Here is a 24,111-nt window from a genome sequence, read left to right as displayed (position 1 = left end):
TCCTTCTAATGTGACTCAGGTTTTGGTTAGTTGACTTGACTATGACTTGTTGGATTAATTTCTCCCTCTGTGAGTAGATTATGCTTTGATGTTCAAGACCCTGTAACAAAAGAAACTAATCACGTGATTCTAATTTAATTGGGAAATTGGAGAAGTTGCTTTCCCATCAAGAGAAATGGTGATATTGTAAATTGGTTTTCTTCCTCTATGATGAGACAGAAATCCCATTACAATTTATAAAGCAAGGGGAATCATTTCTGATTATTTTAAGGAAAAATAACAAAAGCAATTTTTCTAAAAATAGAATTTGCCTGGAGGCCTTTAAATTGTGAGTCTCTACCTTTTAATAATGGAGACTTGTCTGGAGAGTGTCTTTCAATAAAAAAAAAAGACCAGCTGAAAAAACTTTATAATTCTATAGCTCAGTTATGAATATAGTGATTCCTTCTGTTATAGGCATCATTATACCTCCCTATGGATGCCTAGGACTGTGCTTTATTCACTTTTGTATTTCCAGAATTCAGGAGAATCATAGCATATTATGTGCTTAATAAATGATTATTGAATACTGGATGATAAAATTGAATGAATAATACCTCTAATATTTTCTTGGGGCATGCTCTGGTGTGTCTGACTACACAAGGAATTCCTTCTGAAAAACTGGCAAGATTTTTGCAGTAACCTGTGTGTCTACTTCCCAGTACTCCTGTGGCTGGATCCTGTTATTTGCATGCTCAGCTGAGTAATATGGAACACAATTTCCATGCACACAGAGCACATCTGAATAAACAGCGATTATTGTGATTAGTCTTCCTGTCTTACATTTGTGACCTGCCCTCTGTTTCTTGGTATGTAAACTTAGAATAGAACTAGCACATGACCATTTAGGAGCTGGCATGTCAAGATAATCAAACTAAACCAAATCGAATGAATCAGTTAAAGGAATAGATAGAAGTTTAGATAAAGGTGATCAGACTTGGGGAAAAAAAGTCACTTCGGACCTCATTTTATAAAGCCTAAGACAGCATAGAATTGTGTGTGCAGTGCATGTTCAGAGGCATTTGGGGCTGCATTTCTGACCTTTCTGTGATTTGAATGGCAGGAGGTGAATACGTTATAAAGAATGTCACTGCAGGTATAGAATTACAAACCTATTAGGAAATATTCAACAAGCCCTAACAATATTTTTCAATATCTGCACATGCCACATAATTCTGGCAACTGGGGATATGTTTTGACCTTTGGTTGCCTGTTTGGGTCTATATAAAACAGTGAAAAATTGAGTACAGATAGTAAGTTGTTCATTAGGCTGAACTATATGAAATTGCCCATATTTGACCATTTTGGCCTGTACAAATGGCAATTTCATATGATTTCACCTAATAATTTAAGAAAACAGGTCCACCAAGTGGAAGAGGATATTATCCTCATCTCTAGAACCTTGCTCTTCAATGTGGAGTTAAGTACCAGCAGCATCAACATCACCTGGGAGCTTATTAGAGATGCAGAATCTTGGGCCCAACTTTAGACCTAGTGAACCAGAATCTGAATTTTAGCAAGATCCCCAGGTTTTTCATTTGTATATTGAAGTTTGAGAAGCAGCATTCTAGAGCAGTGGCTGCAGCTATATAGAAAGATGATCATTTTTTAGATGATCAGAAAAGTTTATTTTTTTTTTTTTGAATATATCAAATGTTTTTCAGTACTTGTATAGAGGTGCTATCCTTCTGGTTTTGTAGTTGTAACTTTTATCAATTGATATTAAATTCACATACAGTTTGCACTGGTTGGGTCTAATTTCCTAATCTGTTATATATGGATAAAGCTGTCTTCCCATATGGTTATTTTAAACTAAATGGGTCATGACTGCCTGGCACACAAATGCACAATGTGTTTCCTTCACCTCTGGGGTTTAAGTGAGAAGGGAAAGAATGGGAAGAAAAGAGAGAAGAGAAGAGAAACAGAGATTGGGTAAAGCACTCTCCATTATCCTAAAATAAACATAGACATTTGTCTTGATCTCTATTGTATCTCAAATGCCTGGCACAGTGCCTCTCACAGAAAGGGTAGTCCATAGTAATATTTGTTTAATGGAGGATGAATGAATGAATGAATGAATGAATCATCTGCAGTCTGTGTGTTTGCTTCTTATACAGGACGGTAGAGGAAAAGCTAAGCTGCATTCAACTCCTTAGCAGGCCAAAGATGTGGGCTGCTTTAGCACAATGCAGCAAGCAGAGGCAGTGGCTAAGGAAACAAATAAACCAACCCCTGTAGCTGGTGGGAGAAAATAAATGGAGTGACGAGGGAGCTAGGTGAAACTAAGTAGTGTCCCTGGAGGGGTTATGCCAGGTGGCAGTGCTAGCACACCAAACTTCTGTTTATTGACCCCACCGAAAATTGAATCCCTACCCTCTTCTCCTTCTTTAACCAAAATAAATTTTGTCTTGCCTGAGTCCTTGAGGTCAGAATTTTTTTTAATACAGCTTTATTGAGATATATTCATATACCCTAAATCATCCATAGTATAATCAATTGTTCATAGTACCATTATATAGTTGTGCATTCATCACCACAATCAATTTTTGAACATTTTCCTTACATCCAAAAAAATAAAAATAAAAGTAAAAAAGAACACCTGAAACATTCCATTCCCCCCATCCCACCCTATGTTTCATTTATTTTTTTATTTTTTTTTCATTTATTTTTTGTTCCCATTTTTCTACTCATCCGTCGATACACTGGATAAAGGGAATGTGAGCCATGAGGTTTTCACAATCAGTCACACCATGTAAGCTACTTAGTTATGCAATTGTCTTCAAGAATCAAGGCTACTGGGTTGCAGTTTGACAGTTTCAGGTATTTCCTTCTAGCTATTCCAATACACCAAAAATTAAAAAGGGTTATCTATATAGTGCATAAGAATGCCCTCCAGAGTAACCATTTGACTCCACTTGAAATCTCTCAGCCACTGATACTTTATTTTGTTTCATTTCTCTTCCCCCTTTTAGTCAAGATTTATCCCAATCCCATGACATCAGGTCCAGGCTCCTCCCCGGGAGTCATATCCCATGTTGCCAGGGAGATTTGCACATTGGGGAGAGGGCAGTGAGTTCACCTTCCATGTGGGCTTAGACAGAGAGAGAGAGGGGGCTACATCTGAGCAACAAAGAGGTTGCCTGGGGCAGACTCTTAGGCACAATTAGAAGTAGGCTAGGCTAGGATTCAACACTTGTGCAACACAGTTCCATGGATTTTTTTTAAATTTTTATTCTGTTGCTATAGAAACAATCTAACATTTCCCCCTCTAACTATATTCAGTTATATATTTCAATGCTGTTATTGCATTCACAATGATGTGCTAACATTACCAGCATCCATTACCAAATATGTCCATTATTCCAATTAAGAACCCTGTACATTTTAAGTAGTAATTTCCATTCCATATTCCTACCCCATCCACTTGTAACCTATATTCTAATTATGAATCTGTGGGTTTGCTTATTCTAATTTTTTCAAAGGAAATCTACTTTTGAAATATAAAAATGCAGTCACCCTTGGGAGACTTCTGAATTCATCCCTGTTTGCAGGCTCAGGTGATATGACTTGCTCCCTCTTGTGGCATAAGAAGAATGGATAAGACATGAGTAAAGAGTCCACAGTTACAGTAAAGCTTTCGCATAATACCCAAGAAATACTAGGCATTTCATAAAGCTTTAACATGTCAAAACTTCTTATGATGAATGATGTTGCCTTATGTTCTGGGATAACTATGGAGCCCAGAGGTTGTATGATGGAGAAGATATCCTGGTGTAGGGGTACTTCTTCCTATCTTGGATTTTCTAGTAACCACCAAATGGGGAAATGGTACTGAGTTACACATACCTATTAAAAAATATATGATGGGTGTTGCCTTTTTCATTGCAGATCAAGAAAGACCCACAATTACTATATCACACTGTCATTCACAAGTGACAAACTATATGATGAGTTTGGATGAGAGGCTTCTGAAGACTTCACAGAAATGAGCCAGAAAATTGAATTAATGGTAAGCACTTTTTTTTGTCTACCTTTCTAGGACATTTGCTATTGCGTTCTTACCATAATTTTTTTAATACCTTGGATTCTAAAGCAAGTATTCAACTGATTTTTGCATATCTTTGCAAAATGGGAAGAGGCCCTTCCTGAGAGATAGAAAACAAAACTGACAATACACCACCTGGAAGAGTATACCTGGAAAGGCTGAAACAAGTGAACTTTAGCCCTTCCTTTATTTCCCTCCTATTCACCCGTCTTTGACTAGTGCTACTTTTGATCAGCTAAGACCAGAAATTCTTGGAATATAAGGGTGCCTCAAAATATGGTTGACTTCCTAAATAATAGACTCTGAGCAAAAGATATCTCAAGATTAAAACTATTCAGACAAATACCAGAATAATACTTTAGTATTTGAAAATATCTAACTTTTGACCATTTTGAGGGGCACAAAGGCCTATAGGAAAACCACAATTCTCATCTCTGTGCTTAAGGCTGCATCCAGAGGGTTGAATAAAATACTTAAAAAACTGGAAAAATTAGCAGAATAGGCCAAAAAGCAAGAGCCTGGGTGAGGACTTCTTGTTATTAGCAGATGAATGAATAATTTTGACTTTGCCTGATAGTCTATAGTATAGCTTGTGTCATGATGTGATGAGAAGAACACTGGACTAGAAGTTGGGACACCTAGTTTTGTACCATCTAATTGTTGGTGGTTTGTCATTTGGAATACCCTTTATTCATTCTGAATAAATAATTTTATATGAAAATTATGATGTTAGATTAATTTCTAATACCCAGAATCAATATTTTGAATAAGAACAGAATGTCAGTGGCACCCTAGCTAGGAGGCTGGAAGACTTAGGATTTAGCCACCTTGCTGGGTAGAAGACCAAATCCTGGTGGTGGTGTAATTTGCAAACTCAAAATCAGGGAGCCATTGGAAGAAGCTATTTTATGAGATTAAATGTATCTATAATTAGATAAATATATTTGTATATGTAAAGATGGAAAAAATAAAGGACAGAAAATGGAGTTTAAAAGGTGAGATAAGATGGAATGATTCCTCTTGTTCTCTGTGCCACTCACCAAAACGAATTTTATAAGGTCCAGATTGATTTAAACTTATAAAGGAACATAGGCAGGATATTTTACTATCAACTGAAATTATTTGATGAAAAAATAAACCCTTAAATAAAAATTTCCAAATGAATGCTGTTATTATGAAAATCTCTATTTACATCACAGTGATTTGCATGATAATTATAGGAACTATCCATAATTATTAAAGAGTGGATGAATTATAAGAAAGAATAAAAAGTTCATTGTTTCTGTTAGTCAGTCACCAGTTTGTAGTAATTGTGTTTATAAAGATAAACACACTGAAAACAAGAAATACATGAAATATTCCTTTACCTTGGCTGCTAATTTAAAAAATTAAGCTGGTCAGAATTTTTATTTACAACAGTAAAAAAAATATCTTTACAAAATCCCTTCTTCCACCTTATTGGAGTAAACCTTCCAGGATGTGTTAGGACAAATGCTTCAGGTGACATGGATCTTTCTAAGAGAATTTTCAGTTGCTGTGCTGGGTCATTTTTTGTTTGTTTGTTTCGTTTTTTTTTTATTAAAGTCATACTGTCATCCATGGTATACAATCAACTGTCCACAGTATGATAACATAGTTATGCACTCATCACCACAATCTATCTCTGAACATTTTCCTTACATCAGAAAGAACCAGAACAAGAATAAAAAATAAAAGTGAAAAAAGAACACCCAAATCATCCCCCCATCCAACCCCATTTGTCCTTTAGTTTTTATCCCCATTTTTCTACTCATCCATACACTAGATAAAGGGGGTGTGATCCACAAGGTCTTCACAATCACACTGTCACCCCTTGTAATCTACATTATTATATAATTGTCTTCAGGAGTCCAGACTGCTGGGTTGGAGTTTGGTAGTTTCAGGTATTTACTTCTAGCTATTCCAATAAATTAAAACCTAAGACGTGTTATCTATATAGTGCATAAGAATGTCCACCAGAGTGACCTCTCGACTCCATTTGCAATATCTCAGCCACTGAAACTATTTCGTTTCATTTTGCGTCCCCCTTTTGGTCAAGAAGATACTCTCAGTCCCACGATGCCGGGTCCAGATTCATCCCCGGGAGTCATATTCTGCATTGCCAGGGAGATTTACAACCCTGGGAGTCAGGTCCCATGTAGGGGGGAGGGCAGTGAGTTCACCTGTCGAGGTGGCTCAGTTAGAGAGAGAGAGGGACACATCTGAGCAACAAAGAGGTACTCAGGGGGAGACTCTTAGGCACAATTATATGCAAGTTTAGCCTCTCCTTTGCAGTAACGAGCTTCATTAGGGCATGTCCCATGATCGAGGGCTCAGCACATCAAACTACCAGTCTGTACTGGGTCATTTTTATGACCCAGCTATCACTTGGCACAATTATTTCTTTTCCTTTGTCAACCTGCAGTAGAAGATCTTGCCTCGAGATATGAATCCTTACTCTTTTTTTCCCAAAACAGTATTTCCTTCTCTTTTGTCTCTTTCTGAGTTTAGCACAGCAGAGGTCACTCCTGGTCCCACTGTGGTTCTTTAGCTCCTGTGATTCCTAAGGAGAGATCAGTTGAAATCACTGTGTAGACTACTGAAAGAGATTCCTCAAGACACCACAAGTTCAGTACATTATGAGATGTTGGTCAATGGTTTTGTTTTTTACTTTTAAATTTACATAGAGCTTTTAATTAACTTGCAGGATTTCAGAAAATTGTTCTTACTGACATATTTTAAATATTTTCAAAACAGGTAGAAAATGCATTTCATAAATCTCCAATAAGGGGAGAATTTGTTAAGTCTCAAATTATTAAGTTCAGGTATGTAGATCTAAAATGTTGATTTCTGAATATAATTTAAAGCTAAAGCTCTTAACCTGGTCAGCTTTAAATACATTTTGAAGTGTTATGTTATGATGCAATTTAATTCAACACATTTATTTGGCACCTGTTCTACATAAGTCATGGGCTGTAATGTGCTTTACTCATTCTCTAAACCCAGAAGTAAGCATTTGCAAGATGATTGCTAGGGACAGAGGTGTAGTTAGTGGCTATGTTAGAGAATTGTTCTTTGGGAAACTCTAACCGGAACAAATAGGGACCTAGCCCACAATCCTTGGTTTAACAGCAAATAGTGCTTTTGTAAAATAGTATAGTAGAAGATATTTGTCTTCTAGCTCTTGGTTCTTCTCTTCATCAATTTTCTTTGCTTTCTTCCATTCCACCCCTTTCTGCTCCAAATATTTAGCTAAGAAGATTTCAGATGTGATAATCAAACTTTAGTAAATAGATAATTTCAGAGCATAACATTTTAAGCAAAATAGTATGCTAGGATTTTAAATAATATATTGCATTACCAATTATTTGTATTTCTCAAAAGTAAGTTAAGAAGAACTGCTTCTAATACTATTTCAAGATAAAAATCCAAGAGTTAATTCTCAGTCTATTACTTAGCTGACTCCTCTGAGGCCACTGTCACTGAAAACTCTGAACTCTTTGGTGTTTGAGACATTCTTCTTTCTGAATCTATACCTGCTTCTCCATTCTCTAAATTTTTCACTCTCTCAAGGTAACTTCATCCACCCTTATGGCTTCATATGTTATCAAAAGCCAAATCAGAACTATTTTCCCGATTTCTAGAACTGTATACCTACTCTGGACATTTCAACATGACAAATCCATAGGAAATTCCCTAATTTAAGGAGAACCCAATCAGACTAATGAGAAGTTGGAAGTCATCGTATACTCTTCCCTTTCCTGGGATCCTCAATACATTATGAATGGTCTTGCCGAGTGTATCTTCAAAACCACATTCCAATTTGTTCACCTCTTCATCCCAGTAGTCTTGGTTCTCCTTACTATTTCTTCTTTTATTGCAATAGGAAGAAGAAAAAGTTTATTGGAGAGATGAAGTCAGTTTTAGAGATGTTGAGATGAAATACTAGGAGACCATATGAGCCTGAAATATGAGTCCAAATTGGTGGAGAAAAAGGAGAACTGAGTTGAAAATATACAATTAATCATTATCAACTCAAAGTATTACTGGAAAGTGTGGGCATAAGAGTTTTTCAGAAAAAAAGGATAATGCAAGAAAAAAACAAGATGCTGAATAAAGCTTGAAGAACCACAATATTGAAAGGAACGGAAGTTAAGTTGGAATCTCAGAAATAAACTTGGAGGAGCAGATCAGAAAGCAGAACCTTGAGAGAACCATCACAGATGCTAGAGACAGAAATTTCACTGGGGGAGTGCTCAGCAGTGATATAAACACTGAAAAGAATCCATTGACTATGTGAAGTAGTAAGCCATTAATGTTCATATGGAGAGATGATTCCGTGGAATGAAATGGCAAAGAAGCAGGATTGCAATGAGGTAAATATGAGGCAGAATGTAATTTATCCTTTGAAGAAGATTTGTTGGGATAAGGTGAGAAATAAGTTAAATAGCTGGGGTAGGGAAAGGATGTTTGTTTGTTTGTTTTCATCAGCCAGTCAGTATAGGAATAGCTTAATTGATAGAAGAGAGAATAAATAATTGATGGTAGAGATTTGCTGAGTCAATGAAAGTGGATGTGATGCATAACAAAATTATCTTAAAATGTATTTATATTTTTCAGAATACAAAAGCAATACAAAGTTGTGTAAAATTAACATAATACAGTATTATATAAAATAGAAAAACAATCTCCTCTAATAATTCTGCTTCTAGAAATAACATATCCCCTAATAGTTTATTTTTAACATCTTTCCAATGACTGTATAAATCTATCTCATTCTTTAGCTGACTATACAGTATTTCATGACAAACATGTGTCAACCTTGATATAGCCAACTATTGATGGATGCTTGGATTGTTACCTGTTTTCTGTTTTACAGACAAGGTTACAATGAGCATATTTATACACATCTCCTTGCACACACAAGAGAGTATTTGAAGTTCAAATTGCTAAAAGTGGAAGTGCAGAGAGTATTTATAATAGCTAAACAAATCTGCCCTTCAAAAAAATAAAAGGTTCTAATTGAATTTCCCATTTACAGTTTATGAGAATAGGGGTTGATGCTGGAAACAGTAAGGAGCTAGATTCTTTAACAATTGACAGTTGGCAAGAATGAGGTAGAGTGTCTGGCAGAGAATGAGAAAGAGGAGTTAAGGATGATTCTAAGGTACTTCTAAGGTAGCTGCTGACCACTCCCTCAGTGAAATAACAATTAAATTAAATAATATTCTGTCTTGAAAATACAGTAGCATGAAATCAATACAATTCTGCCAAGCTTAGGACATTGTTTTGGAGAGCCTGAAGGTGGTTTAGGAGAAATCACTGGATTTAAGCTACTGGGAATTAAACCTGAAAGCCAAAACCACAGTTGATTTCATATTTGACATGCATTTTATTTGTTAATTTTGAACAAATGACAAGAGAAATTCTAAAAATGTATTAATAGTCGTGTACTTAAGTAGACCCCTTAGTGGTAAGGGAGACCACGAACATACTGATTTGCTGGCTGAGTTGGAGATGGATTCTGTATGTGGTCAATAGGAATATAGAAAGAAACACATTACATGTTTTTAAATAACAGATTTTTGTGTGTTTGTGTTTCAAATGAATAATAAAAAATACAGTTTGTGCTGTTTACGGAATTAAATTGTGTTTTAGGCTGTATCTTTAGACCCCATTTTTCTTTTTTTTTTGTTCCACAGTCAAGAGGAACATGGAATGCTGGCTCACATGCTGTTGATTTTTAGATTTCACTCTACTTAGGATCCTGAAACCATAAATATAAGTATTCAACATTTTCTGCATGAAAATTATAAGATGCTGTAGGAACCCCTAAAGTAGATTCTGAATCAGTTGAAATTAAAAGTAAGTCTACTAATCTCATTTAGTTTACTTTTCTTACATAGAATGCCTTGATATTAGGTTGGGTCTTGGGCAACATTTATTTTTTGTATGCCCTTTCATTCACACACCATATAAACCATCTGAAGTTCATTGGCTCAGTGTCATCACATAGTTGTACATACAACACCATAATGAATTTTAGAACATTTTCATTACACCAGAAAAGAAATAAAAATAAAAAAGAAAACCCAATTCTCCCCATACCCTTGATCCTCCCTATTATTGACCCATAGTATTGGTATGGTACATTTGTTTCTGTTGATGAATGAATATTAAAATATTACTGTTAACTATAGTCCATAGTTTGCAATAGGTACCTTTTCCCCATATACACCTCTATTATTAACTCTTTGTAATAGTGTCATACATTTGCTCTAGTTCATGAAAACACTTTTTAATATTTATACAGTTGATCATGGACATTGTCAACCACAAGATTCACTATGTTATACATTCCCATGTTTTAAACTCCGACTTTCCTTCTGGTGACATACATGACTATAAATTTTCCCTTTGCACCATATTCATGCAAGATTCAGCACTGTTAATTATTCTCACAATAATGTGATACCTTCACCTCTGTCCATTTCCAAACATTCAAGTTCAACCCAGTTAAACATTCTGCACATATTAAGCAACTGCTTCCCATTCTTTAGCCTCATTCTATGTCCTGCTAACCTATATTGTATTTTATGTCTATGAGTTCATATGCTATAATTAGTTCTTATTAGTGCTGTCATACAATATTTGCCCTTTTGTGCCTGACTTATTTCACTTGACATAATGTCGTCAGGGTTCATCCATGTTGTCATGTGCTTCAGGGCTTCGTTCCTTTTAATGGCTGAATAATATTCAATTGTATATATGTATCGATATGCCACATGGACACTTGGGTTGTTGTCATCTTTTGTCAATTGTGAATAATGCCTCTATGAACATTGGTATGTAGACGTCTGTGTGCATCTGTGCTTTCAGATCTTTTGTGCATATCTGAGTAGTGGGGTTGCTGGGTTGTAAGGCAATTCTATACTTAAATTCCTGAGGAAACACCCAGCCATCCTCCACAATGGCTGTACCATTTTAGATTCCCAGCAGCAGTGAAAAAGTGTTCCTATTCTTCTACATCCTCTCCAAAACTTGTGGTTTCCTATTTGCTTAATAGTGGCCATACTAAGAGGTGTTAGATGATATATGTCATTGTGGTTTTGATTTGCATTTCCCTAATAGCTAGTGAAGCTGAGCATCTTTTCATGTGCTGATTAGCCATCTGTTTTTCCTCTTCAGAAAAATGTCTATTCACATCTTTCACTCATTTTAAAATATTTTTTTGTCTTTTCATTGTTGAGTTTTAGAATTTCTTTATGTATTCAGGATATCAAACCCTTATCAGATATGTGGTTTCCAAATATTTTCTCCCATTGGGTTGGTTGCCTTTTCATCCTTTTGACAAAGTCCTTTGAAGCACTGAAATATTTGATTTTGAGGAGTTCCCATTTATCTATTTTTTCTTTCATTGCTTGTGTTTTGAGTGTAAAGTTTAAGAAACTACTGCATATCACTAGATCTTGTAGATGTTTCCCTACATTTTCTGCTAGGAGTTTTTTTGTACTGGCTCTTATATTTAGGACTTTGATCCATTTTGAGTTAATTTTGTATAGGGTGTGAGATAGGGATACTCTCAGTCTTTTGGTTATGGATATCCAGTTCCCCCAACACCATTTATTGAAAAGATTGTTCTATCCCAGCTGAGTGGGCTTGGGAGTGTTGTCAAAAATCAATTGACCATAGATCTGAGGTTCTATTTCTGAACTCACAATTCAATTCTATTGATCAATAAGCTTATCTTTATGCCAGTATCTTGCTGTTTTGACTGCTATGGCTTTATAATATGCTTTAAGTTGAGAAAGCTATCTCCCACTTCATTCCTCTTTTTCAAGATGTTTTGAACTATTTGAGGCCCCTTCCCTTTCAGATAATATTGATAGTTAGCTTTTCTAATTCTGCAAAGAAGAATGTTGGAATTTTTACTGGTATTGCATTGACTCTGTAGATCAATTCTACAGAGTAGAATTCTACACAGTAGAATTAACATCTTAATGACATTTAGTCTTCTAATCCAGGAACACAGAATGTCTTTCCTTTTCTTCAGGAAGTATTTGATTTCTTTTTGCAATGTTTTGTAGTTTTCTGTTTACAAGTCTATTATATCCTTGGTTTAATTTCTTCCTAGATATTTGATTCTTTTAGTTGCTGTTGTAAATGGAATTTTTTTCTTGATTACTTCCTCAGATAGCTCATTACTAATATATAGAAACACCATTGATTTTTGCATGTTGATCTTGTATCTGCCACTTTGTTGAACTCATTTATTAGCTCAAGTAGCTTGGTTGTTGTTTTTTCAGGACTTTTTACATATAGGATCATGCCATCTGCAAATAGAGAAAGTTTTACTCTTCCTTTCCAATTTGATGCCCTTTATTTCTTTTTCTTGCCTAATTGTTCTAGCTAGAACTTCTCACACAATGTTGAATAGCAGTGGTGACAGTGGGCACTTTGGTTTGTTCTCAATCTTAGAGGGAAGGCTTTCCATCTCTAAGAATTAAGTATGAGGTAAGCTGTGGGCTTTTCATATATGCCCTTTATTGTGTTGAGGAAGTACTGTTTGTTTCCTCCTTTTTGAAGTGTTTTTATCATGAAAAGATGCTGAATTTTGCCAAATGCCTTTTCTGTGTCAATTGACATGATCATGTGGTTTTTCCTTTTTGATTTGTTAATGTGGTGTTTTACATTAGCTGATTGTCTTGTGTTAAACCACCCTTGCATACCTGGGATAAAACCAACTTGTTGATGGTATATTTCTTTTAATATGGTGTTGATATGATTTTTAAGTATATTGTTGAAGATTTTTGCATCTCTATTCATTAGAGATATTGGTCTGAAGTTTTCTTGTAGTATCTGGCTTTGGTATTAGGGTCATATTGACTTCATAGAATGAGTTATGTAGTGCTCCCTCTTCTTCAATTTTTTTGGGAAAGTTTGAGCAGGTATGATATTACTGCTTGGAATGCTCAGTAAAATTCTCCTGTGAGGCCATCTATCTGTACCTGGTCATTTCTTTGTTGGTAGGTTTATTTTTTATTTTTTTATTTTTTTAATGACTTATGCAATCTCTTTATTTTGTTTGTTTTATTGAGGTCTTCCATTTCTTCTCAAGCCTGTGTAGCTTTTTCATGTGTTTCTAGGAAGTTGTCCATTTCCTCTAAGTTGTTAGGTCGTTTGCATGTTCACAGTAACCTCTTATGATCTTTTCATTTCTTCAGGGCCCATGGTAATTCCCCCCACCTCTCGTTTCTGATTTTAATTATTTGCAGCTTCCCTCTTTTTGTTTTTGTCGGTCTCTCTAAGGGGGTGATGATTTTATTGATCTTCTCAAAGAATCAACTTTTGGTTTTATTGATTATCTCTACTTTTTATATTCCCCATTTCATTAATTTCTGCCCTAATCTTTGTTTTTCTTTCCTTCTGCTCACTTTAAGATTAGTTTGCTGTTCTTCCTCCAGTTTCTCCAGTTTTTCAGTTAAGTCATTGTTTTTAGCTCTTTTTTCCTTTTTAATGTAGGTGTTCAGGGCTATAAATTTCCCTCTAAGCACTGCCTTCACTGCACGCCATACATTTTGACATATTGCATTCTTGTTTTCATTCATCTCAAGATATTTACTGATTTCTCTTGCAATTTCTTCTTTGATCCACAGATTGTTTAAGAGCATGCTGTTTTACCTCCATGTTTGTGTATTTTCCAGTTCTCTATTTGTTATTGATTTCTAACTTCTTTCCATTAAGTCAGTGAAAGGACTTTGTATAATGTCAATCTTTATAAATTTATTAAGACCTGTTTTGTGCCCCAGTAAATGTTTTATACTGGAGAATGTTACATAATTGAGAAGAATGTAAATCCTGGTGTTTTCGGGGTGCAATGTTCTATATATGTCTATTAGGTCTAGCTCATTTATCATATTATTTAGGTTCTCTGTTTCTTTATTGGTCCTCTTTTAGATGTTCCATCTATTGGAGCAAGTGGTGTGTTGAAATCTCCATTTTGCGGTAGAGTCATCCTTTACTCTATTCAGTTTTGCCAATGTTTGCCTCATGTACTCTGGGGCTCCTTGATTAAGAGCATAGATATTTATGATTGTTATTTCTCCTTGGTGAATTGCCATCTTTATTAATATATAGTGTTCTTCTTTATTTCTTATAATGTCTTTGCATTTAAGGTCTATTTTCTATGATAATAGTAAGTTTTTTTTTTTTTTTTTTTGGTTACTACTTGCATAGAATAAATTTCTCCATAGTTTCAACTGATTTGTATCTGTGCATCTAAGATGGGTTTTCATATAAAAAGCATATAGATGGGTTATATTTTTTAATCCATTCTGCAAATCTGTGTCTTTTGACTGGAGAGTTTAATCAATTAATATTTAAGTTTATTACTGTAAAGGCAGTTCTTAATTCAACCATCTTATCTTTTGGTTTTTATTTGTCAGATCTATTTTTTTCTCTCTCTATTTATTCTTTAGTTACCCTTACTAATACTCTTCAATTCTGTACCCTCCTCCAGACCTGTCTCTCTTGTCTTTTCTTTTCAGCTGGCAACATTGCATTCCATTTAGTAGTTCTCATAGGGCTTGTCTCTTATTAATGAACTCTTTCAGCTTCTGTATATCTGTGACTATTTTAATCTCCCCTTATTTTTGAAGGACATCTTTGTTGGGTAGAGAATTCTTGCTTGGCAATTTTTTTCTTTCGGTGCCTTAAATATATTGTACCACTGCATTCTTGCACAAGACTAACTCTATGCTTTTTGTTTCATTTCTTGACACCTGTACCTTCTACTAACAGTTTCTACCATCAGTTTTCTGGTGAACAAGGAAGGACTAAAGGGAAAAAGAACTCTGGGTTGCCCTATCTTTCCCTTTCCTTCAATGTCACCAATTTTAACCTAAGCTTTTAGCTAATACAGTGAAGCAGAAAAAATATATATAATAGATTCCTTGGTGTGCTGGTTTGGCTCTGTTATGTACCCCATAAAAAGCTATGCTCTTTTGATCCAGTCTTGTGAGAGCAGTCCTATTTTGGGTGAGATCTTTTGATTAGATTGTTTCCATGGAGAAGTGACCCTGCTCATTCAAGTTGGATCTTAACCCTTTACTAGAGTCCTTTAAGAATCTCACAGAGAGAGAGGGCTCAGAGAAGCTGAGAGAAACATTTTGGAAAGAGAAGCTAAGATACATAATCTAGAGTTTGCCCCCAGGAGAAGCAAGCAAGGACCTACGGGAAATGAGACAGAAGCCCAGAGACATTTTGAAGAAAGCCACTGAAATCAGAAGCTAAACAGAGAAGGTACAGCAGAGCCAATAATGTGCCAGAGGAATCCTGGATGTCATTGACCTTTTCTCAGAGAAGTTATTTACCTCTTGATGCCTTAATTTGGACATTTTCATAGTCTTAGAATTGTAAGTTTGCAACCCCATAAATCCCCATTGAAAAAGACAATCCATTTCTGGTATATTGCATTTCAGCAGCTTTAGCAAACCAAAATACTTGGTCATTCCTGTTTCTTTGAATGACATTGCCTTCTTTCTGTATTTTAAGTGAGTTAAGGTTCAAACAGGAAACATGGCCTCCTGTCAGTGACCCCCTGCTTACTTAGTCATAGATATAACACACTTACCTTGTACTTGCTTTCAGTTTCTCTGAACTCCCACACATTGTGGGTCCACAGGAATTCTGGCTCATTGTTGCATTGTGAATGCTATATACTAGTAGGGAGGCAGGAAATGGTGGACCCACACATTGTCCCATTGGCCTTCACTTTCAAAACACAAGTTCAAAGACAAATTTATGAAGAATTTCAGGAAAGCAACAGCAGAGCATTAAACTAAGTATGATGCTCCTGCACAGGTTGCAAGTCCATGAAGCCAGCCCTATTAGTAGGATTTTTAGTTTACTAGGCTGCTGAAAGCAATATACCATGAAATGAGTTTGTTTTTAGTAATGGGAATTTATTAGCTTACAAGCTTACTGTTTTGAGGCCATGAAAATATCCAAATCCAAGGTTTCATCAGGGTGATGCTTTCTTCCTGAAAACCAGCTACTGACAATCCTGGACTCTTCTGTCACATGGCAAGGCATATGGTAGTGTCTGCTGGTCTCTCCCTTTTCTTCTGGTTTCAATGCTTTAAGCTTCTTTTTTCCATGGCTTTTTCTTTTTGTGTGAATTTCATTCTCTTATCAAGGACTACACTGATAGGATTAAGACCCATCCTGATGGAGTGGGTCATATCTTAACTGAGGTAGCCTTATTAAAAGAGTGTACTTACAATGGGTCCTCACCCACTGGAATGGATTAACTCTAAGAACATGCTTTTCCAGGGTACATACAATTTCAAACCACCATATACTATTGCTATGCAAAACCAGAACTTTCCCTAGAAAGAACTTGTGATAGAGAAGAAAATGTGAGTATTTGAAACAGGGAACTTGGTGATGTTCCTTTTAATATTTACTGAGAGTTAAGTGGGTCAATTCATCCTTAGTTATAGTTGCCGTTTCTCCTTAGGCTCAAATAGCTGGAATGGGTAAAGCATAAAAATCAGAAAGAAGCTTTAAAAATGAAGAAAATTGCTTTCTAGAATACAAATTTCTATGAAATTAATATTATTAATTACTAAAAGAAAAACTAACAGGTTAAAATTTTTGCATTTTGAGCTTCATCCTACCATATTGAAGGAGAATAATTTTGATTGTTGGAAATCTACTGAGTCAGGAATTGGAAATCTATGGAGAGTTTTATGGATCTGTTGGTTGGCTTAGGGTTTGAATAGGGTTAGGACCAGACTACTGAGAAGTCAACAAGCTAATCAGCCACCTGCTGAAGTTGTATGACAGTTTAAGGGAAAACTGACTTTCCAAAACTTCAGCAGAATGAAGCCTTAGAAAGGATAATAATATCTTTTAAATGAGAATTAGGATTGATTTATGGAGCTGCCACTCAGGTATTCTACAAGTGGAAATACACCTATTCATTTAGTAAAATAACCTGAAAAAATAGTCAATGAAAATATGATTACATTTGGAGAATCAATCTTGCAGCTTAAACTAGTATATTGCAAATAGCAGCTGGGAACACTTTTATTTTACTTATTGATATAAAATTTAGATTCCTGGGCCTCAACACAAACCTAAGGAATCAGACTTACTGAGAAGGGGAACAGAGATTTTATATTATAAAGATACTCTCTATGTGATTCGTCACCAAAGTTTTATAAACACTGTTCAGATCTCTCTTCTCCCCAAGGAATGAATACACTGTGACTATGATAAACTAGTTGTGTTGCTTTCTTTATAACCTAGAGTTACTATCTTATAACAGAATTAAACAGTCTTTTAGTATTTGAAGTACACAGAGGAATAATGGAATTTTGATGTGCTCAACATGTTCTTGTCACCATTTCTGTGTATTTCAGAAATCACCAAGACAGAAACAGACAACTAGCTGAACAATTGTAAGTTCAATGTATTTATTAAAATTGTATTATCTGAATGTAAAAAAAAAATACTCTATCTGATGTAGGCTTAATTTTTGTTGGTATTATAGGGACAGAATAGTTTTCTTTGAGCACAGCTGATGTTGCTTCATCTTATTTATGAGACATATTCTAATGCTACAGAGAGACAACATTGGGAGACCCTTGGAGTGGATTTTTCGGCCTGTGGCAGATTTGGCGTATAAGTGAATTGTGATGCTATCAAAGATGAGGCAAAATTTTCACTTCTCAAAGTTCTGATTGCAGATATCCAGAATACACTCTCACAAAAGTTTTAAAAGATTATATAAACATAATCTATGTGTTGGTATTGTTCAACTAGATGCAGAAATGTATTTTTATTGTACCCTAAATAAAATCTTCTTGATGTTATTAATATCATGTTACTGAAATAGCAGGTGATTATGGGGTTGAGATATATATTGATGACATTGAAGGCCCAAATAATATCTTTACCCACATTTTAAAAGTTTTGACTCTAGTTCCAGTACTTCCCTTAATGTATAGCAGAGTGTTCCACCATGATTTAGAGAATACATTTAATAATTGTGTAATTAGCACATTAGTACAAAGGTTTTAAAGGATAGAGGAAAAAGTGCTACTCACCAACTCAGAATTTGGTTAATTTATAACCGAAAGATAATCCCATTACTTAAATGACACATATTCTTGCAGCTGATATCTATTGGATACCAATTATGTGGTTGTAATCTGTTAGGCAATAGAGATACAAAGATGAATAAGCTATAATTCCTTCCAAAATCATTTCATACTCTATTGGGGGAGACTCATGTATAAACACATAATTCTAAAACACTGGTTTTAAACAAACAGTGATTTTGACTCCCAGGTTATATTTTTGATTGTTATGTTTGGGAGGTAGGGAATGAATGCTATTGACTTCTAGTATATAGAGACCAGGGATGCTACTAAACATTTTATGAAACACAGGAGAGGCCCCCACCACAAAGAATATCTGGCCCCAAATGTCAATGTTGCCATGACTGAGGAACCCTGATAAACAATGTGGAAGGATATACACATACACATATACACTCACATGCATATACACACATATGTATGCATCTATATAAATACATATGTATGTCTTCTTATCTGTGTACACATTTATTATTATTATTGCTATTAGGGAAGCATTAAGAAACACATTACCAATCTAGTTTAGGGTCAGGAGAATGGTTGGAAATGGCATCCTAGTGGAGGTAACAACTGAATTAAATCCTAAATGATGAATCGTGTTTAACAAAATGAAGCATTATAGCTTAAAGAAAGTTAAGACCAAGAGAAGATATTTGGTACTATTGGAGCAAAAAGTACAAGGAATATGGGAAATAGTAAAAACATTTTGTTTAAAAACAAGTCTAACCAATTGTCTCTTTTTGTAGGCTGTGGAACACAAAGGAATAAATCTACAAGCCAGAGTCTCAGGATCGTTGGTGGGACAGAGGTTGAAGAGGGTGAATGGCCATGGCAAGCTAGCCTGCAACAGGGTGGGATCCATCGCTATGGAGCAACTTTAATTAATGGCACATGCTTGTGAGTGCGGCTCACTGCTTTAGAACGTAAGTCCTGAAGCTTGCAATGGAATAGGGGTAAGCAATGTAAATCGAGGACATTTTAAGAGGAAAATACCTCATGAAATTAAATTTAGTGAGGTAAATTCAGCCTTAATTAAAGAAAATGAATACATCAGAAAGAATGGGAAACTCATAAATCTTAGAGGTTTTACAGTCCAGAAATGGAAATGGCTTCAAAGTACATGTAGACAAATTTTCAAATGCTAAATACACAGTAGATTGTCAGTGAAAGCAGGAATTTTAGTCATCTTTGGGCTTTGAATTTGAGGTCAAGGAAAAGAGCCATGTCTCTCTTTTGCAAATGTGTCAGAGGTAGAGCTGAGTGGATTATAGATTGGACCCCAATGGGGAAATTTCATATGACAAAAAAGATAATTCAGTATGAAGAAATTTGGAAGTAGCAAATTACACAACTGAATATGTTGACTTATTGTATTCTGAGGAGTAGAGACCCTTTCAACCCACTGTCAAAATACATATGGTATGTTTATAGTAATGTGTTATTGAATTATTATATGGCCTTGGTTTTTAGAGAAATGTATATGTTTGTGGTAAGGAAGATGGGATACATAGAATACATTTATTTCTCTCATTCTGCATAGACTATGCTTTGAGAGGTCCCTGTGGAGACACTGATGTCCACAAATGTCATAAGACCCAAGATCTGGTGAAATGGGATGTAGGGTGGCACTTCCACTTGTGATTTGACCCCTGAGCCTGATGCTCAGATTGGAAAGTTTGTTTCTATACACGGAAACTATATATATATATTTTTTTTTATGGGGAGGTTCTTTTTTTTTTTTTAATCTTTATTGAGATGTATTCACATACCACGCAGTCATACAAAACAAATTGTACTTTTGATTGTTTACAGTACCATTACATAGTTGTACATTCATCACCTAAATCAATCCCTGACACCTTCATTAGCACACACACAAAAATAACAAGAATAATAATTAAAGTGAAAAAGAGCAATTGAAGTAAAAAAGAACACTGGGTACCTTTGTCTGTTTGTTTGTTTCCTTCTCCTATTTTTCTACTCATCCATCCATAAACTAGACAAAGTGGAGTGTGGTCCTTATGGCTTTCCCAAACCCATTGTCACCCCTCATAAGCTACATGTTTATACAATTGTCTTCGAGATTCATGGGTTCTGGGTTGTATTTTGATAGTTTCAGGTATCCATCACCAGCTACTCCAATTCTTTAGAACCTAAAAAGGGTTGTCTAAATTGTGCGTAAGAGTGCCCACCAGAGTGACCTCTCGGCTCCTTTTGGAATGTCTCTGCCACTGAAGCTTATTTCATTTCCTTCCACATCCCCCTTTTGGTCAAGAAGATGTTCTCCGTCCCACGATGCTGGGTCTGCATTCCTCCCCAGGAGTCATATTCCACGTTGCCAGGGAGATTCACTCCCAGAAACTATACTTTTAAAAAGAGAAATTTATCCTGACACCTGCAGACTAAATTGTTTGATTTGAAAACATTTTGTTAGTAGCACAGTGAAGTGGAATTTATTCTTCCTTTTTTATCTCCAGGTTTATGGATCCAGCCAGATGGACTACTCCCTTTGGAGTAACAGTAAAGCCTCCAAAAATGAAACATGGACTCAGGAAGATAATGGTCAATGAAAAAATACAATTATCTATCACATGACTATGATATTTCAGTTGTAGAACTTTCTAGACCTGTTCCTTATAGTAATGAAGTACATAGAATTTTTCTCCCTGATGCTTCCCATGATTTCCACCCGGGTGATCAGATGTTTGTGACAGGATTTGGAGCATTGCAAAATGATGCTAATAATCTGAAAAGAAAGTCAAATATAGTAATATAATTTGGTATTCTAAGGAATTTAAGGAAGGGGATGTTATCGTGCCAAAATACTTTGGATGGTTGATCATATGGACCTGGGTCAAGTCAAGCCCTGCTAGTGAACCAAGTCATTCGGAAAACACATGAATTTCTTCAAGCCTTAAGTTACTTTTTTTTTTTCTTTTCTTTAAAGCACTTTTATTCACCCTTTATACAATCCATCCAACATGTACAATCAATAAGCCTCAGGTTAGTAGTAATTGCATTACTACTACTTTGCAATGGTGTTTGGTAAGGTGACTGAAAGAGTAAATATGTCTCCTAGCTACTGAACTTTTTACTAAGGAATTAATGACATAGCAGATTAGAGAGAATTAATATACTCAACTGTGAAGATCACAGTCATAAAGCCACCATTCTCCCCTTCTGCAGCTTCCTTCTAAGGTTAACAATGGAATGGAAATTACTTGAACAACTTATGCTTATTCCTTAGTCACCTAACTTTTCATTTAAAGTAGTTAGGAAGAAATTTGAAGGGCTGTATCTTTCCAAATATTACTGTATCTCAAAAATGCAAATCCTGAGATTCTATATTGCCATCTTAGTAATGATATATGACTTAATTCAGATTTCTGAAATATATGTATGTCTACAAACACAAAGACTATCTTTTCCTTTTAGGTGATCATCAAAATCATCTTCGGCAAGTACAAGTGGATCTCATAGACACTAAAATATGCAACGAACCTCCAGCTTACAATGATGCCATAACTCCTGGAATGTTATGTGCTGGCTCCTTGAAAGGCCAAAGAGATGCATGCCAGGTAAGGGGTTTTATCTATTACTACACCACATAATTTTGGTTAACTCTTTGTTTTGAAATAATTATAAATTTATAGAAGTTGCAACAGCAGTACAAAGGAGTCCCATGTACGCTTTACCCCATTTTCCTCAATGGTTGCAGCTTAAAAAATATAGTAAAATATAAAAACCAGGAAACTGACATTGGTACAATGTGTATGTATAGTTCTGTGGTATTTTATCAGGTGTGTGATTCTTGTAACCACCACCACAATCAAGACAGAGAACTTTTTCATCACTACAAAGATCTCCCTTTATAGAAACATGCAATTCCATCCTTCCCACCGTCCCTAAACCCTGGCAATCACTATTCTTTTCTCCACCTCTATAATTCTGTCATTTTGCAAAATTTTATATAAATAGAATCATACACTAATTTTTTTTAGAATTACATTTGTTTCATGTATAGAGGTTTTTTTTTTTTTTAATAGTATCTCTTTGTAGAATTTTTTAAATGGTTCCTCTAGGTATTACATTATACATCTAAAACTTATTATAGTCTGCAGGGTCTTTTTAAAATTCAATTTTATTGAGATATATTCACATACCATACATCATCCAAAGTTTACAATCCATTGTTCACAGTACCAACATATAGTTGTGCATTCATCACCCCAATCTATTTTTTGAACATTTTCCTTATACCAGAAAAAGTGGAAATAAGAATAAAAAATAAAAGTAAAGAAGAACTCCCAACCCCCCTCCACTCTATTTTTCATTTAGTTTTTTGTCCCCATTTTTCTACTCACCCATCCATACACTGGATAAAGGGAGTGTGATCCATAAGGCTTTCACAGTCACACTGTCACCTCTTGTAAGCTACGTTGCTCTACAATTGTCTTCAAGAGCCAAGGCTACTGGGTTGCAGTTTGATAGATTTGAGTATTTACTTCTAGCTATTAAAATGCATTAAAACCTAAAAAGGGTTATCTATATAGTGCATAAGAATGCCCACCAGGGTGACATCTTGACTCCATTTGGAATCTCTCAGCCGTTGTTTCAATTCACATCCACCTTTTGGTCAAGAAGATGCTCTCAATCACATGATACTTGGTCCAGATTCATTCCCAGAGTCATATCCTGCATCACCAGGGAGATTTACACCCCTGGGTGTCAGATCCCATGTATGGGGGAGGGCAGTGAGTTACATTGAGTTGGCTTAGCTACAAAGGGAGGGCCACATCTGAGCAACAAAGAGGTACTCAGGGGGAGACTCTTAGGCACAATGATAACCATATTTAGACTCTCCTTTGCAGTGAAGAAGCCTGAAGGTTTTTACATTTACTACTATGAGTGAAATGTGGAATAGAATCTTTCCTCCCTTTATGTCCATTTAACCCCTCACTTTTAATGTTAAATATTAATAAATATAAATTTAAGTATTAAATATTTCCTTTGCTTACATTGAGGACCATTTCAGAAAATATTTTTGCTTCAAATGTCAAACATAACTCAAAAAATTCAAGAGGAGAAGGAAAGTTTATTATATTATACTATAGTTTTATTCTTTCTGTTCATTTTTTCACAGATTTTCTAGGATTACTTCTTTTATCATCTCAGCCATTTTAAAGATTCTGCTGGTGACAAATTCTCTTAGAATTTCTTTGTCTATGAAAGTCCTTATTTCCCCTTGGTTTCTGAAGGATAATTTTGCCAGATGTAGAATTCAGGGTTCTTCTCTTTCAGCACTTAAAAATTGTTGTGCCATATCCTTCTGGCCTCCCTGGCTTCTGAAAAGAAATCTGGTGACATTCAAGTTGTTTTCCTCCTATAGGTGAGGTGTCATTTCTCTCTTCCTGCATTCAAGACTTTTCCCTTTGTCATTAGTTTTCAGAAGTTTGGTTATGGTCGGTTAGGGCATGAATTTTTTAGGTTTGTCTTGTTTGGGGTTTCCTCATCTCTTTGGATCTGTAGGTTTATGTCTTTTGTCAAACTTGGGAATATTTACTAATTATCTTTTTAATTCTTTTTCAGCCCCACCTTCTTTCTCCTCTCCTTCTGAGATTACAATGACAGGAATGTTAGATCTTTTGTTATAGTATCACAGGTCCCTGAACTTCTGTTTTTTTCCCCCACTCCATTTTCTCTCTATTGTTCAGACTGAATAACTTTTATCATTCTATCTTCAAGTTCTGTTATGTCCATTATGCAGTTGTCAGCATCCAGTGAGTTTCACATTTTTGTTACTGTACTTTTTAATTCTAAGATTTCCATTTGGTTCTCTTT

The 24,111-nt window shown here is 35.4% G+C and overlaps 1 pseudogene; it reads left to right on the top strand.

Annotated features, from left to right (window-relative positions):
* Nucleotides 1-24,111, top strand: part of LOC119530297 — a 66,238-nt pseudogene that overhangs the window by 34,519 nt on the left and 7,608 nt on the right.

Source organism: Choloepus didactylus, chromosome 3 (genome assembly GCF_015220235.1).
Source record: "Choloepus didactylus isolate mChoDid1 chromosome 3, mChoDid1.pri, whole genome shotgun sequence".
Classification (NCBI taxonomy): domain Eukaryota; kingdom Metazoa; phylum Chordata; class Mammalia; order Pilosa; family Megalonychidae; genus Choloepus; species Choloepus didactylus.
The sequence above is the reverse complement of the archived record's forward strand: the minus strand, read 5'-3'. Positions and strand labels throughout refer to the sequence as shown.